We start from the raw sequence: 17,773 nt of genomic DNA on the forward strand, positions 1-17,773 counted from the left end.
TCATCTCTTGATGGACATTTAGGTTGCTTCCATATTTCGGCTCTTGTGATTAATGTTACAAAGAACATGAGGGTACAAATATCTCTTTGAGATTCTGATTTTAATTCCTTTGGATAAATACCAGGTGTGGGATTGCTGGATCATATGGTATTTCTATTTTTAATTTTTTCATGAGCTTTCATACTGTTTTCTATGGTGGCTTCAAAAATGTATGCCCCTTCTTCTAACAGTGTACAGCATTTTCCTTTTTTCCCATATTTTTGCCAACACTTGTGAGGACTGAACTCAGACCTTTTTTCCTTGCAAAATTCTTTTCTTAGAGTCCTGGTGTGTCATGACCTACAAACCATAAAAATCTCATTAAACGGGTTTCTTTATTAAACTGGTGTAATGTAGCTTACTTTCCAAACTGACTCTAGAATAGCATCAAATGATACATACCCTTTATCTTAACTCAAGGATTTCTTTCTACTGACTCCAGATCTTTAGATAAAGCTTAACTCTTTCAACCAGTTGTCAACTAAAGAATCCCTAAAGGCCATCTACGACTTATAAGTTCCCAATTCGAGATGTCCCGCCTGTGCAGGCCTAACCAGTTTATATCTTCCCTATATTGATTTATGATTTTACCTGTAATTCCTGGCTCCATGAATGTTTAAACCCAAACTGTAAGTCGGAGACCTCAGGCACACTTTCTCAGGACCTTCTGAGACTGCTCCTCGAGTTGCAATCACTCATATTGGCTCAGAATAAACCTTTTAAAAGATGCTGGCATAATTATTCATAGCAGTATCTTATGATCCTTTGTATTCCTGTAGTTTTAGTTGTAATGATTCTTCTTTCATGTATCCTTTTATTTATTTGAGTCTTTTCTCTTTTTTCTTAGTCTAGCTAAAGGATTGTCAATTTTGTTTATCTTTTCAGAAAACTAACTCTTAATTTCTTTGATCTAGTCTATTGTTTCTCTAATCTCTTTTTCATTTATTTCTGCTCTAATCTTTATTTCTTTTTTCTCCTGCTAACTTTGGTCGTCTTTTTCTAGTTTCTTGAACTGTATATTTATGTTGTTTATTTGAGATTTTTTTTCTTTATGTAGATATTTATTACTATAAACTTTTTTTATAAAATAGCTTTTGGTACATCCCATAAGTTTTGATATGTTGCATTTCTATTTTCATTTGCCTCAAGATATTTTTCATTTCTCTTTTGTTTTCTTCTATGACTCACTGGTGTTTAGGATTGTGTTGTTTAATTTTTTATTTGAGAGTTTTCCAATTTTCTTCCTTTTATTATTTGTAGATTCATATCATTGTGTTCAGAAAAGATACTTGATGTGATTTCAATCTTTTTAATTTATTAGGACTTGTTCAATGACCTAGCATATGATCTAACCTGGGGAATGTTCTGTGTGCACTTGAGAAGAATGTGTATTCTGCTGCTGTTGGATGGAACATTCTATATATGTCTGTTATGTCCATTTAGTCAATATTGTTATTCTAGTCCACTGTTTCATTATTGACTTTATGCCTGGCTTATCTGTCTGTTGTTGAAAGTAGAGTAGTGATACCCCACACTATTATTATATTAAAGTCTATTTCTCCCTGTTGATATTCACTTTATATATTTAAGTGATCCCTTGTTGAGTGTGTGTGTATAATATATACACACATATATATGTAAAGTTGTTATATCCTGTTGAAAACTTTGTCTCTTTACCATAATATAGTTACCTTCTTTGTCTCTTGCGGCAGATATTGACTGAAAGTCTATTCTGACATAAGTATAGTCAACTGTGCTTCCTTTGATTATTATTTTCATGGAATATCTTTCCAGTTTCAGTATATATGTGTACTTGAAGCTAAAACTTTTGTAGGCAGCATGTTATTGAGTCTTGTTTTATTTTTATATTGAATCAGCCACTCTGTGCCTATTGATTGGAAAATTTAATCCATTCACATTTAAAGTAATTATTAAGTAAGAAATTACTATTAGTATTTTGTGAATTGTTTATTGAAAGTTTTATAGTTTGTTTGTTCCTTTCTTCCTCTCTTACTGTCTTCTGCTAGAATTTGATAAGTTTTTTCTAGTGGTATGCTTTTACTCCTTTCTATTTATCTTTTATGTGTCTACAACAGCTTTTTTCTTTGTGAATACTATAAGGCTTATATAAAATATCTTACAGTTATGACAGTTAATTTTATACTGATTACAACTTAATTTGAATTACCTGCAAAAGTTATATAATTTTACTCCTCAGCCCTCATGTTATGTTATTCATTTTACAGTTTACATCTTGTTATATTGTATACCATTAATAATTATAGCTATTATTATTTTTAACACTTTTGTCTTTTAACTTTTATACTAATGTTAAAAGTGATTTATGCACTACTATCATAGTACTATTCTAAATTTAGCTATATTCCTACCTTTACAGTGAGTTTTATACTTTTATATGTTTTCATGTTGTTAGTTATCATTCTTTCATTTCAACTTGAAGAATTCTCTGTAGCATTTCTTATAAGGAAGCTCTAGTGGTGATAAACTCCCTCAGCTTTTATTTGTCCAAGAAAATCTTAGTTTTCCTTTATGTTTGAAGGACAGCTTTGCCAGATACAGTGTTATTGATTGACAGGTTTTTTCCCCAGCACTTTGAATAGCCACATGAGACACATGTATAGCATCCCTTTTCATAAATATACTAATTTATTCCTAAATACTATTCTTGACAAAACTGCAGATTGTTTCCCATTTTTGCATTACAAATAATGCCATTTTATTATTCATGGACTTGTCTTTAGATAGATAAATATTTTTACAATAACTTGTATCCAGTAAAATTGCTAAGTACATTTATTTAATATTATTTATTTGTTTATCTTTTTTACATATACAATCATGTTTTCTGAAGATATTGGAAGTTTTATCCTTTTAATAAGTCTTATTATCAGTTTATGTAAATCCCCCCTTTTATTCTTCTTTCTGTCCATCTTGGGTCATTTGTCTTCTACCTTGACAATTTTCTTTAAAATCGTATTTAATGTGATTTTTTGTTGACATGTTTTCTCTGACAGTTTGTCTGAAAATATCTTTATTTTTTCTTAATCTTTAAAGGACATTTTGCAGGTTATAAAATTGCAAGTAGACTTTTTTTTTTACCCCACTGCAACACCTGAAAGTTGCCATTCCATTCTCTTCTGATCTTATGATGTCTGTTGGGAACTATGGTAACAGTCTTATTATCATTCTTCTCAAAATAGTATTTCTTTTTTTTTCTTTTTGCCTTCCAGAAGTGTAACTGAAATATACCTAGATACATTCTCTTTATTTTTCATCCTGCTTAAGAATCATTTCTTCTTTAATTTATTATTTTATAGACTTTCCACAATTCATTTATACATATCCAATCAGATATTCTGTCCAATTCTCTTTTAGGCGGGTACTCCAATTATACACATTTTAGAAATTTCACTGTGTTCACATATCTCTTACATTCTGGCTTCTCACTGGCTTCAAAGTAGATATTTTCTACTTACCTATTTCCCAGTTCAATGACCCACTATTTATTGCTGTCTAACATACTGTTTAACACATCTATTAATTTCAAGTATTGTACTTTTAAAATTTTTATTTGGGTTTTGTGTCTTATAATTCTGGTTTTCTTCTGAAATTCTTCATCTTTTTGTCTAATTCTTAACATGCTAATGACAGTTAATATAAAGTGTTTTTCTCATAAATTTAATACCTGGATCTTTTGGTCTGTTTCTATATTTTCATTTTTTCTCCTGGTTTTGTTTATAGGTTTGTCTCCTTTTATGCCTCAGTGTTTGATTGATTAACTTACTTTTTTCTGTGATTATACTTATATGAATCTGAACTTTAGTTTCTGGAAAGACCATTCTCTTTCTTAATAGAACTTTATCTTGGATATAATCCTTCTTTGGCTTCAACTAAAAGTTAAAGCTTAGCCCTAACTTCCAATTTTCTACCACTATTTCATGAGGCTATTTAAAAATTTGTTCACCTTTTTTGTTTTTCAGCACAGCACTGAATATAGATTTCATCTTTCCTTTCCTTAGGCATTTTAGCTCCCCCAGTTTCAAGTTCACTGATGCCTCCAAACAAATGTTTTTATCTTTTACTCAACTTTACTAATTCTTCTTAGTTGTATACAAGCTTTGTCTCTCACAGCTTGAAGTTGCAGTCCAGGAACACCTTTGCTTTTGTTCGTACAATATTTCAAGCTCAATGGAGGTTTTACTGGAACTATTCCTTCATGTTCTTGGTTGTATCTGCACATATGAATTAAAAATAATGAGAAACAAGCCATTCATTTATGTAGGTGAGTGATCAAACAACTTTAGCATAATCAAGTAGTACTATCATGGAGAGAAGAGTATAACTATCAAATTTACCTGAGTAAGTTTAAAATCTTCTCAGAAACATTTTGATATTGTTCATGCAGCAATGGGTAGCCAACATATAAAAATAAAGATGAGTTTAACATATGACAGTGAAATATGAGGACTAGAAAAATGTTGATGGAGTTATTATTCTTGGTTTTAATCAGAAATAGTTCTATCATCTTATTTTAGTTATTAATATTTTTATTAAATATTATTAAATATATATTTTCAATATTAAAATGTCCCCAAGAAATTTTTAATCTTATTTAGGCATTGATCTTGAAACATTGTCTGTTCTGTGTACCTGAATTGAAATCTCATTCTAAGTTCTATTTCACACAGACCTTTCAACCTGATTGTAGTCTTTAAATATTTATTATTTAATATAAATATTTAAACATTTAATATACGTAGCTGACCTCTGAAAAACTGCTGATGCTGAAGCAATCACTGGGCATTTTTCTTTTTCTTTTTTTTCCTTTGTAGTTTGCTGAAAGTTTTTCAACACATAAACTATTTTCATAGCAAAGATCCTTATGCCATGTATGAGATACATGTAAAAATATACCAAATGTCAGATGAATAGGTGGGTAGAGTATAATAAATTGTATAATAAATTGATGTTTACATTTTTTAGTAATATGAAAATTTCTTAAATGAGTTTTAATGTTGGTTCTTCTATTAGACTGGAAGGTTCTTGAACAAATACTCTCTGATTTGCTTGTCATTATATTGATCGATCCTTATATAGTAATTTAAAAATGCTACTGTGGGCTCAATAAATCCTTAATGAAACATTGAATGTGTAATACATAGGAATTTTGAACCATAAATTCAAAAATGCATATATACACAATGCATTATAAAGCTTATTTCCTGATAACAATAATCAAACCCAACGATCATTTAAGTCTTTCATTCTTTCTGGAAAAAATAAAATTTCAATAAACTATGGGTCATTTCCACTCTTTCATTTCTGAAAGGATTATTGCTCTGTTGGGTTTTATGTATATATATATATGTACATAAATATATCTCATAAATGTAATTTTGCATTTTATTTATTTTTACATTCAGTAAATATGATTATTTTATATTTTGTGCCCAAGAAAATGTATTTTTTAATTTTTTTCCTGCTTAGTCTAATTTTGCTTTGCTTCTTTACCTTATTTTCCAATCTTTAAATTCATGTTATTTGGAGCTTTAAATGAGGTAGTACTTTGAGACTTCTATTGAAGTTAGGATTTTCCATAAAGATTTACATTAGTTTTTACCAGGTACTCAAGAACACAGAAAATCTGGGGCTTCAACAAAATTCTTGGAATTGACTATTTCAGATCACCTTTGCATTATAAATTTGGGAGGGGAAACTTCATGAGAAAGATTTCTCTTTTCCTTCTAGGTAAAGAAACAAAACTCATATTTTTATTGAGTTTTTCTTATTTTCCTTTTTCCTCTTCTAAGGATATATTGTATGTGAGTGTAGAGGTCGATGATATATTTTCTTCACCTCAAAATTGAGAGATTAGGCCATTGTGATCTCAGTTCTATGATGAGCATTTCCTATTAGATGCCACTATATCTTACCCCTGATGGGCCTCAAAGACATGAAAATGAAAGTTAAATGTGCTTGGAATTACAAAATGCTTACAAGACAAGTGCAACTTCATTGATGTACTTATTTCTCTAGGTTCTAACTTTCACTTAGTGTTTGGCTTCTGAGGATCACTTATTTTCTTGCCAGTTTAATGACATATTTAAAAAATATAGTTAAAAATACATTCAATATTTTTAGTTGTTTTAATCCAGGGAGATACTTAGTATATTCAGTCTTCTAAACTACCAGAAACAGAAGTCCTATCATCTGTTGTTGGGATATTAATTTATTTCCTATTATAAATACTACTAAATCTTTGTTCCCATCTTTAAATGGATATATAGAAATAATTCAGCAGGTGGAATTGATTGGGCAAATAGAATGCATATGGTTAAGACCCTTAATTTTGGACTGACATATTGACCATTGATAAGTTTTAATACCATACAGAGCCAGCAAAACACGATAAGAGACTAAATATATTTATAATTCCACCAATTTATTTTTGAAACATGGAAAAGTAAAATGATGCATTTATTTCGTATAATACTGGACAGCATTGATGAGACAAATTAGATTTATATGTGCTGCCTTATATGGTACATTTCTAATATGCTGTGAAATACAAAACTAGGTAAATTATACTGTATATATTTCATTGTTTTATTTTGCAGTTCTTTATTAGTAGAGGGATGATTAGCCATTCTTTTGTGAAATGATTTTTCATATCCTCTTCATATTTTTCTCTAAGGATGTAGAATATTTTTTATGTTAAACAATATTTTACATATTAAGAATACTTGATTTTTGTCATAGACTTTTATAATACCCCAGTTATTATTGATGTTTTAGTTTTATATCATTCTGTAACCTAATAACTTTTAAATATTATAGTTTAAATGTTAAATATATTTATTTTCCCCTTATGTATCCTTATTTTGCTATTATGCTTAAAATCCTTTTCTTCTTACAAGCTTTTATTATTCACAAGTATTTTGTTCTAATACTTTTATGATTCCATTTTCACCCATGAAAATTTAATTAACCTGGATTGGGTTTTGGTGCAAAGAATAAAATGTTTAGTCTGTGTACCAGAGCCAATTATTTAAAAAGTCATCATTTCTCCACTTATAAGAAATGTAAGTTAAAATGATTAATTTATTTCATCATAAATTAATCTTCTATACTACGTGAATGTTATTTACATAGTGCTTTTGGTTTAAAGAGAATGCTATGCTAGTTTTTACTTCTAGAGTATAGCTGAGTCAATGAAGTTGCACTGATCTCTTGACCTTTTAGCTGACTGATGGTCAAAATTTTTCATTTTATGTATATGGATTCAGTCTTTCTTTTACTAACACATATTTTGTATTTGTTTTCTCTGAATCCAGCATGTTATCTCATAATAGAATCTGTGTTTTATCTAGGGTTCCTTCAGACCTTAGTGGTAGAAACCTAATTTTAACATAATAACAAAAAAAAAAAAAAAAAAGGAATGAGAAAGAGAAAGTTCTGGCTTGTATAACCAAACTGTGGGAAGGTTTTGTACTAGGCTGGATGGCGACCCCTAAAAATATGTGTTCATGTTCTAATCCTTGGAACATGCAGTCACATATATCCTTGTGAGAGAGAGAAGGAAAGAGGTAGAAAGAGAGAGAGAGAGATCTTGAACAAATCATCAGTGACATGCACTAAGATGCCACGATTATTTTAACATGAGTTACATAACTATACCTTTAAACAAAGAAGCAGCAGTTTTGATTACCAAACACTAACAATACTATCTGAGTAGTTCACAAAGAAATGGAGAAGCTTTTCTGAACAGATACGATTAAATAAATAATTTAATGTCTACTTTATCCCATCCCTTTATTCTGTACACACATACACCTCCTTACAGTAATAACTTCAATACCTTCAAAATGTTGGGCTTCCCTTTCAATACCACCCTTTTTGTGCCACTTGCATCTCTTTCAACCAGAAAAGAGCATCAAAAGTTCTATAGCCCATTGTTACAATTATGGTGAAAAGTGCTATGAAAAATGGCAAATAATTCTTAACGTAATGGTTATTTCAAAAGTTCTGCGACATACTTCTTGGAAATATCCAGTTAGGTTAAGGTAGGTCTGACTCATATCTGGCCTGTGTGACGACGGCTTATTTTATCAGCTGCCATGGTTTTACCTCATTGAGGGCAATGACAAACCTCCCATCCCAGACTCTCAGTGTGCTTCACTGAACGTCCACCTGAGTTCTCCTGAACATATATAAAACTTGAGTTATTTTCTATAGCTGACTTCTACGTTGTGTTAATTTGTTAGTCTTAGTGAAAAGAGTGATGTCAAATTTTGGAGGCCTGTTTATTTCAAGAAATGTTTCTGTGATTGATCCATTGATACTGTCCAAATTGTTTATCCTACTCAGAGTAAGATTATGGTTTGCCTCTTTGCACTGCTACCAAACACACATGGAGTAATGTGAAATTGCAAAAATGAAAAAAAATTCTCTGAGATACTGCAAGAAAGATGAATTGCACATAAATAATTTCAGGAATTTCAATTAAATAAAATCTCAAGAGATCTAGATATAATATACATAGTTGAGCATGAGATCAGTCATCATTATCGATTATGCTAAGTGTCATACCTGACATTGCCTAATTATGATGTGGAAGAAATACAATAGTAGAAAGGTAATAAAAATTTAAATATATATGATCTATTATAAGCAGAAACAAAGAACAATATGTAAAACATAAGGATGGTATGGATTGTACTGTTAATTGTCAGATAAAATTTCATTTCCAATTTTTCTGTCTGGCAGCAGATTTTATATTCCAAAGGTGAACTAGTCAAAAATGGATAAATTTCATGCTTCACCTAAACTACAGTGATGATTTCAGAGATCTAGAGAAAATTCATATAACATTATGAGATACACTTAGCAGGTGAGAGAAATGACATACTAAAGGCATCAATTGAATTACAAGTTGTATGTGAAGCAGCATAAAACATTAGCTTGGAATTTGATGTGCCCAAAATACAAAATTAAATATAATAATAAATCTGAGAGCCAATCCATATTGAAACCATTCCCCACATTTTTCAATAGGAGAAATGATAGAACAGCATGTGACATTTTTAGGGAGATATAACAAGTTTCTTGAATTGTGCGATCTGACAGATTAGCCAATATAGGAGGAAAAAAACACACAAAGCTAGTAGGTGGTTAAAAAAAATGATTTTTCATGATCAAAAATTAACTTTTAGCTACCTTTAACAAATTTGTATTTCCAGAAAAATTATGCCCACAAATGGGAAAAACGAACTAACTGCCTGAGGGAGAGGCTAGAATAATGAAACTTACGTTTTTATCAGCTTAAGTTTAAATATGCTCAAAATGATGTGGCATATAGAATTACACAAAAAGTGGGTACCTGCATATTGAGGCCTCTGTGCCTAGAACAGTGTATAGCACTTACATTTTTGTTCAGTGGAATTTACTGCTGAATTTTATAGGAACACATAGAAGGTCAAACTATTGGTTTGCCTACATCCTTCGTCTGTAGTCTATTACGGAGTAGATAGATGGCTCTGCTTACACAGTGTCAAACAGGCAGATTTAAGCTAAGGATATTCAATACATCTGTTGCATATTTTCCAATATCAAAATTTTGGGTTTCAGAAAACCAAACACTCAATCGATTGAATGACTCACTTTTAATCTAGTCCCATTCTTTGGCATTGTATAAATCAAGAGTTGGCAAACTATGACCCAGGGGTGAACTGTGGTCCACAGATCAAATCTGGCCTGCTGCTTATGTTGGTAAATTAAGTTTTGTAGGAACACAGTCATACCCATTTATTTATGCATTATTTATTGCTGGTTTCTTATACAACAGCATAATTAGGTAGTTGCAACAGAAAGTATGCTCCACAAAGCCGAAAATATTTATTATCTAGCCCTTTACAGAAGAAGTTTATAACCCCTGGTCTATATGTAGTACATTGCAAATATTTTGTTGGAGTCTCATAATAGATAAAGTAAAATAATGCTGAAAGTTAGCACTTAGGTCCTAAATTAAAATTTGAAATTCCCCTGGCCACTGGAGTACCTGTAAATATTGGCATTCAAAACTGTTATAAAAGACAATTCAGGAGTGGTGTTTTGATAATGAAGAAAAGTAAACTCTTATTCAGGAAAACACTTTAAATTAGATGCTGTTGAAAACTCAGAGACACAGAAGTGGCTTAGACCAGGTATGACCTCTTTTGACTCTAAGAAAGAAAACTCAACTTCTGCTCAGCCTTGGGCCTGATTGTGATTAAGAAGTGGTTGGGAATGCTTTCCTTTCTTGAGTCACAGGTAAAAAGGGGACAGTTAACCTCACCTACTACTTCATTTCCTGTATCCCTCAGAGTAAATGATTGGTATAGGACTATGGAAATTCTGGGTGATCCATGTTATTTTAGTCAATCTAAAAAACAAATCAAAGTGATCATGTAGCAGTCTAATCAACTATTCATCGATCTGCAATTATGATTAAAATAAAATAAGCAGATTGACCAGAGAGTGATTGATTTGTTTTGATTTGTCCACAGAGGCAGCTATTTGTTTAGCAGTTATTTAAACATAATTCACAGAATTACCTGCCTGAAGTCATTATGCAAACATGATAAAACTGTTCTACAATTTCAACTTTCAAAACATAGCAAAGAGGAAAACAAAGACCATTTTTTTAGCAAAGAATATATTGAAAAATATACATCAAAGTTTTATGCCATATTTTAAGTGGAGATAGTGGAATGAAACTTACATTTAAATAATGATTATAGTTGTATATAACATGTGTATCTTTGGCAAACATTTTGACATTTTTTAATGCCGTATAGAAAATGGCAAATAAAACTTTGTCATGGTAGAAAGCATAGGATTTAGACTTAAGAAAAATCAAGAACAAACAAACTTAGGTTAAAATTTTCTGTCCCATGCTGGTGAAATGACTTTTGAAAGAGACATGGATATGGTGATGGTGCTGACTCAGATTCTTCTTAGATTCATCCTCCTCTCTGACCTTCACAGAAGTAAGGTTAACAGATATTATTGATAAGATCTCTCAAGAAATTGCCCTTGGCGAAAGATAGACATCTCTCTTAAAAGCACACCCTCTTCTCAGGCCACCCCCTGCAATGACTAGTCAATAAATTGTATAAAGCACTGGACCTCTTGTCCCCACTTGAGACAATTCTGAAGTACTATTCTGGCTTCAGAATTCTATGTAGGGTATTCTGAAGCCTTATTGTGACTATCCCACAACCCAAATTGTCCCTCTGTCCAATCTTGCCTCCTTTCTTTCCTCAAAGTATTGATCCTAAAAGCACTCCTGAATTAACTTTCATTATGATAATATCCATCTCAGACTTCCGCTTCCTATAAAAGTCTGTGCTAGCTGTAGTCTGAGAAAGAAAATGTTAAGATGAGATTTTGAAGCCCCACACCCCAACCCTGCTATAAATGAAGAAACTGGTGGTAGGCAGAGAACAAATAGCCCTGACACAAATAGCTGGCTAATCAATAACAAGTTCTCATGTGACTAGAACTACTCACATACTTGGTTTGATGACCTACCTGGTCATGAAATCAAAGAGTATCAGCAGAAATTCATTGTATGATGGAAGTTGTCCAGTTGGGATTGAGCATGAGCAGAACTAGAAACCATAAATTAGTTACACAAGCAAGTTACCCACACTCCATGTCATACACACTGTTGAATCAACACCTCTGCCTTAGCTCTATGGTCACATGGTAACTTTCTTATGGCCAAATGATAAGGGAAAACAAAGAAGGGTCATGTTTGTTTCCCTAATCAGAATGACGAAGAGACTGAAAGCTGAAAATGGATGGCAGCTGGTAATCCACTTTGGGTTGAAGTAGAAATGGCCTGCCATTAGTACATGTATAGACCCATGCGTAAGGACAAATGGCTTGGGGAATGGCCAGAGGCTGAAAAAAGAAAAATAAATGGCTTAGTAACTTCATCAGAAGCCTAAAAGAGAAAAATTGGAAAATTGGTGAAAAGTCTGGAATAGCTGTATGTGGATGAGCTTATAGGAATGAGCACAGAGTGTGCAAATCTTTATTTTGAATTCTAATGTCCACTAGTGAGCATCCACCATGGAAGAGGCACCAAATAGCTAGTAGAGAATGCCTTAGCTAGTTGACATCAGCCAACCTCTGTTATCCCACCCTTGCCCAGTTCTGGCACAATGAATAAAAGAACAGAATAGTCATGAAGACAGAGATGGGCCCAACAGCAGCAATTCCCACTTACCAATCTAGTATAGATACTGCAACTGATGCATATCCATCCTATTAGCAAGAAAGTCTAAACCTAAGCTCCAGGTATTGTCTCATCCTCAGGGAGACCAATCGTTCCCTTGGTAGAAGGCTTACTTCATTAGATTTCTTCTATCTGGAAGGGACAATGATTTATTTTGACAGTAATTGGTATGAATTTCAGGTATGAGTTTTTCTTTCCTGCTTGAAGGCCCCATTCTGAACCATTCTCCAGGGACTTATAAGCCTTTGATATACTTATAGGGCATCCTAAATATTATGTTATGTACATTTTACAGCAAAAGAGGTCTGACAATGTTCATATCCTTATGGAACCCTACAGTTCTGTCACATATCATGCAACCCAGGAGTGGTCAGTCTGTAACAACAATGGAATGACGTCTCGATGATGCAGTTGAGGTCCCAGTTCAGAAACAACACCTTATGAAGATAAGGCAAAATCCTCTTGGCAGCACATGCACACTAAATCAATGACTATGGTGATATTGTGCTGCATCCGCAATAGTTATTAATAGAATACAAGGTTTTGTGAACCTCTGAGCAAACAGGGACCTTGATTGCTCACTCCAAGTGACTCTTTTGGAGAATTATGTCTTTCTGTCTCTACAACTCTGGGTTCTTTGGACTTAAGAGTCATGGTTTCCAGGGAACGAACACTTTAACCAGGAGACTTAGGAAGAGTCAAATTGAACTTTAAGCTGTACTTCCACCTGGTTACCTTGTATCCTCATGCCACAGGACAAAAAGGCAAGAAGAAACATGATCATCTTGGCAAAGGTAATTGACTCTGATCATCAGGAGGAGATAGAACTGATGTTATACAGGGGGGGAAGAAAGAAATATGTTTGGTAACTTAGGGATCCACCTGGGAGGAATTTCTTATTATTCTTTTATCCAATATTTATAGTAAATAGACAAATGTGGTGGTCTAGACTTGAGATGTAATGGTAAGCAAGATGTCATACCCCTCAAGAAGGAAGGTCTGGATGACCCCATAAGAAATTTACCTAAACAGGTACAGGTGCCAATTAAGGGTGGATGGAATCTAGAATGAACTATTAAAAAGATTATAATAAGTATCAGTTAAGTTCTTAAGATTAGCTTCGGTGGCAGGGACATTAGTTCAACTCATTGTCCATCCTATTATAAGAACCTCCCAAGGCAAAGTGATCTCCTTGGATGAAGTTCTGAGATAGCTCCTTCTAGCATTTATATGAACGAGTATATCAGAGCAGCCCAATGGATAAACTGTCTTAGATGCTGGACTCTATTGTCCAGATTTCTCTTCAGTCCAGCTGCTAGGAAATTTGTCAACTGAAGATCTCAGCTGTCAGTCCTTCCTAATAGTTTCCCTTAGGCAAAAAAGAAAGTCACCTGGCCTAAGGTCACAACCACATTGCAAGGCCCCTTGCACTGGTCAAAGCAGTAGTATGAAGTATCTGCCAGATGGGAATATGTCTCCAGACCCATTCAGCCCAATTCTGCTTTCTTACCCCCAAAAATGTTGATTTTAGAAGCATTACCTAAGAAACCCCTTGTATGCTAATCTCTAACTTAGGGTTGGCTTTCAAAAAGACCCATATTACGACAAAAAGTTATTTGTCTTCTCTTATTCTCAATTTTTCCTTTCTAAATGATGGATAATAGTCTAAAAAATACAGTTGTTATGGTGATTAAAAAATGTACAGGTGTACAAATTGATGTTTTGATGTATATGTAATGTGAAATGATTACTCAACCTAATTAACACACACACACAAAAATGTACAGTGAAATGTCCAGAAAACTGCAGAGCATCTGGATAGTCCTTTAATTGCTGTTTTATTTGTTTTGCTTTCCAAATGTGATGATTGGCAGAATTGACTACTAATACAAATGTATTGTATTATTAATATACAATATTCTGATTTGCAAATGTCTTGCTCATGGTGATGTCATGTATGATAATCATTTAAAAAAACAAGCAAACAAATAAACATTTTTATTTTCTTTGATTACTAGATCTCATATTACCAGAGTATAGTTGAAGAACAAGCTTCACTTCAACAACTTTTAGCCTACTTGTGATTCTAAGTCATCTTTTAATGCTGCATAGTCAATAGGATCAATAGAGTACATTTCTAGCAACTTGTCACTATGGTTTGAATTTGTACAATTTGAGACTTGAATGTAATTTAATTCAACGGTGGTTTGCGCCTATTATTTGGGAGTAGGTAATGCAAATGTACCAAGGGAAAGGAATACTTGAATTGTACTTGAAGGTGTAAGTAGTAGATGAAAAAGAGAAAAGACAAAGTAAAGATAATCACCTGTAAACTTTTAGGGTAATGAAAGTATGTTGTGCACAGGTGGCTCTGAATGAGGGTGGAGTTGGTAGGCTCTGAAACATAACAGATACAAATGTAGTATATTGACTTTAGGTTGAAAAAATAATTGTCACATGTATAGAATATGGTTTGCTTTGTTTCTGAAAAATTATAAGAATTACATAAAATTTTCAATTGGCCATGGGCTTCATATGGTTCAACAGTGGCACTGTCATAGTTGCTAAAAACAAACAAAACCTGTTGTTCAAGTAGACACATAACATTTTCTGTTTACTCCACTTAGGAATTGTTGTGTTCATTTTGGTTATCATATTGAAAGAAGGGTCTTTAAAAACTAGGAAAGAAAAATCTAAGTCTAGAACAATCTGGGAAAAAAACTCTACTGGAACAGCATGTAGGTAGTTTTTGTAGCAAAGCCCCTGAATATAGCAATTTATTTCAATTAAGGACTAAAATTATATTTTTGGACATTAGCATTATTTTCTAAACAATCATGTTAGTTCTCTGCTGCAATATAATTTCACAGCCTGACTGAAGTAGTCTGTATGCCAAATATAAACCTTTACAAGGAAAAATGAGACCAGAGCAGCCAGGTCCACTACAGACATCCCTGTCAACCAGATTATTGGTCAGCCTAGAAACCCTTAACCAAGCAGATTGGTTTGATGTGCACCTGCCCTTGTAGTTTTGTGTTTATTTTTTCTGGACTGACCTTTTGTCTGACTCTGACTGTTACATTGGCTTCCAATACTAGTCAGCTTAAACACATTGCTGAGTGTTGTGATTGTTGTTCTAGACCTTTTAACAATTATCCTTTTTTGCTTCAAAGACATGTGGGCTAATGAAGCTGGATGGGAGGCATGAATAGCTGGGTGGTCCTATGAGAATATGAGATGAGACATACGCAAAATACACCTCTCACCTGCAACTAAAGTATATGAATCTTTTGGAAGAAATTGTTAATTGATACCAGCATTCATTTTTGACTCATTCAATTTAGGACTAGGACCCCGAATTCCCTCTCTGATTCACCTAAATAGCACAGTATTAGTGATAAGAGACTGCAATTCCCCAGACTCCCTTGCTATCAGTTTTGAGCACATTAGCAACAGTGATAAGTTCATTTCTGGATCATATCTACAGAGAGGAAGCTGCTTGCCCTCCACTTCTTTTTTCACTTTTCTGGTATCCAGGAAATAAATAAACCCAGAAATAGAAGCTATATGTAAAGGATAAGAGCAATTCCTCAAAATTCCATCTTCCTTCAGTCACTGTGCTTATGGAAATCCTTTTTATAATAGCAGCCTACTTTAAACCATATAAATTAATGAACCATATAAATCAATCAATGCATGAAGAGGAAATAGCAGCTGCCATGAGTTGGCACATGAATGGGTTGCTCATACCAGCCCTAGAAATCAAGGGTAAATAAGAATATGTCAGGAGTTAGGTGAGAAGTGCATCATATGGAAGCAAGAATCCAAAGGGAAGTCTAAAGAAATAGGAAAGCTGAGAAGAAGCAATAACAACAGTAGAAATATGCAAAATTGACTCTATTTTTTAAATACATGTCCAGTGCTTTTGGCAACTTTATGTGAATTCCTAATTAGAATGGCATGAACAACTCAGTCTTAATATAGATGTTTACTTTTAGGTTTCCCATCCAGACTCCTTATTCTTTTTTCAGAGTTCAAATCTGAGCTGTGGAATAGAGTCATGGAGAGGGGTATTCATAGTATAGTGTTTAAAATTATGTGCTGTAGATTTGCTTAGACTTAATTTAGAGTATCTGTTCCTTCACTTACTGTTACTAGACTCTCTGAATTTCAATTTTTATTTGTAAATGAGAATAATAATACCTACTACACAAAGTAAATGTAAAGTTTAAATGGATAAAAATATCTAAAGGGCTTAGCATATTCCGTGGTGTACAGGAAACATGCATTTAAAGAGTTTGTTATGATGTGTTATTGACAACAAAACTATAACTGATGCCTGTTTTATTCAATAACCAAAAAAATTGTGGTTAAAATATCTTAATGTGGAAACATTATATTTTTCTTTTTTGTAGGATTCCACCATAGCAGAAAGGAGAGAAATATACTAGAAATAGAAATAGTGAGAAGCTTGCATCTACTTTTTTACTGCATAGTGACTACTGACCCAAAGACATTTTTAGTGTGGAAACTTGAAAGTCTTTTCTCTGGAGTTCCTCATCCATGCAGAGTGCTGTAATCTTTCTCTATTTTCAAGTCACAGTTTAATATGGGTCAAGGTCCTGGTGTTAAAATGATAGTGAGAATGGCCTCTAGAAATGACAATAAATTAATGAGCGAAGACCACAGGTCTGCCTGCTTTGCTTACTAAGCTTTGAATTTAGAAAATAGCTCCCTGCGTGTATATTAGAATTACTGTAGATAGATTTTCCAGTACAAAGAAACCTCATGTTTATAAGTATTCATATGGATGGTTTTAAGTTCTAGGAACTTTAAATGAGATAGGTAGAGCTCCTGAAGAAAGTAATGAATTACTGGAGCTGAAATTTAACACACATTCAACATCTAAAGTTGAATTAGAGCCACTTTGTAAGAGAGTTAATCAATTCTCTAGCTTTAGCTGCCCCAATGCTTCTGAAATTTGCTGATGTTATCATTACATTGGAAGGAGACACTTTACATTTTAATAGAAGCATTTCTTTTAGGACCTCAGTGGTACAACAGAGAGCAAGCATTAAAAAATGTATTTTCTGCAAAACGAGGGCTTTACCAGGACAAGATTATGCCCTTATCTGCATAATAGAATGAAATAATATATCAATCAGACATTGTAACTTCCTGAAGGGCTGCTTGGTAGACAATGAACCTGCTCCAGTATCTGGCATAGGCTAGGATTTAAGTAAACATTTTCTAGCATTGTTCATTCATGTTAACTATAATACAGTGGTCGATGTTGACCAAGTATCTAAGTGCAGTGGGTTGTTAACTACTTCATATAATATAAAGGCCTCAGAAAAAATATTTTCTTCACCCCCTAAAATATCTTTTTCATTAAAATTCTCATATTAACTTATCACTAAAATGTCCTGT

This window comes from Eulemur rufifrons, chromosome 19 (assembly GCF_041146395.1).
Source record: "Eulemur rufifrons isolate Redbay chromosome 19, OSU_ERuf_1, whole genome shotgun sequence".
In the NCBI taxonomy this organism is placed as follows: Eukaryota; Metazoa; Chordata; class Mammalia; order Primates; family Lemuridae; genus Eulemur; species Eulemur rufifrons.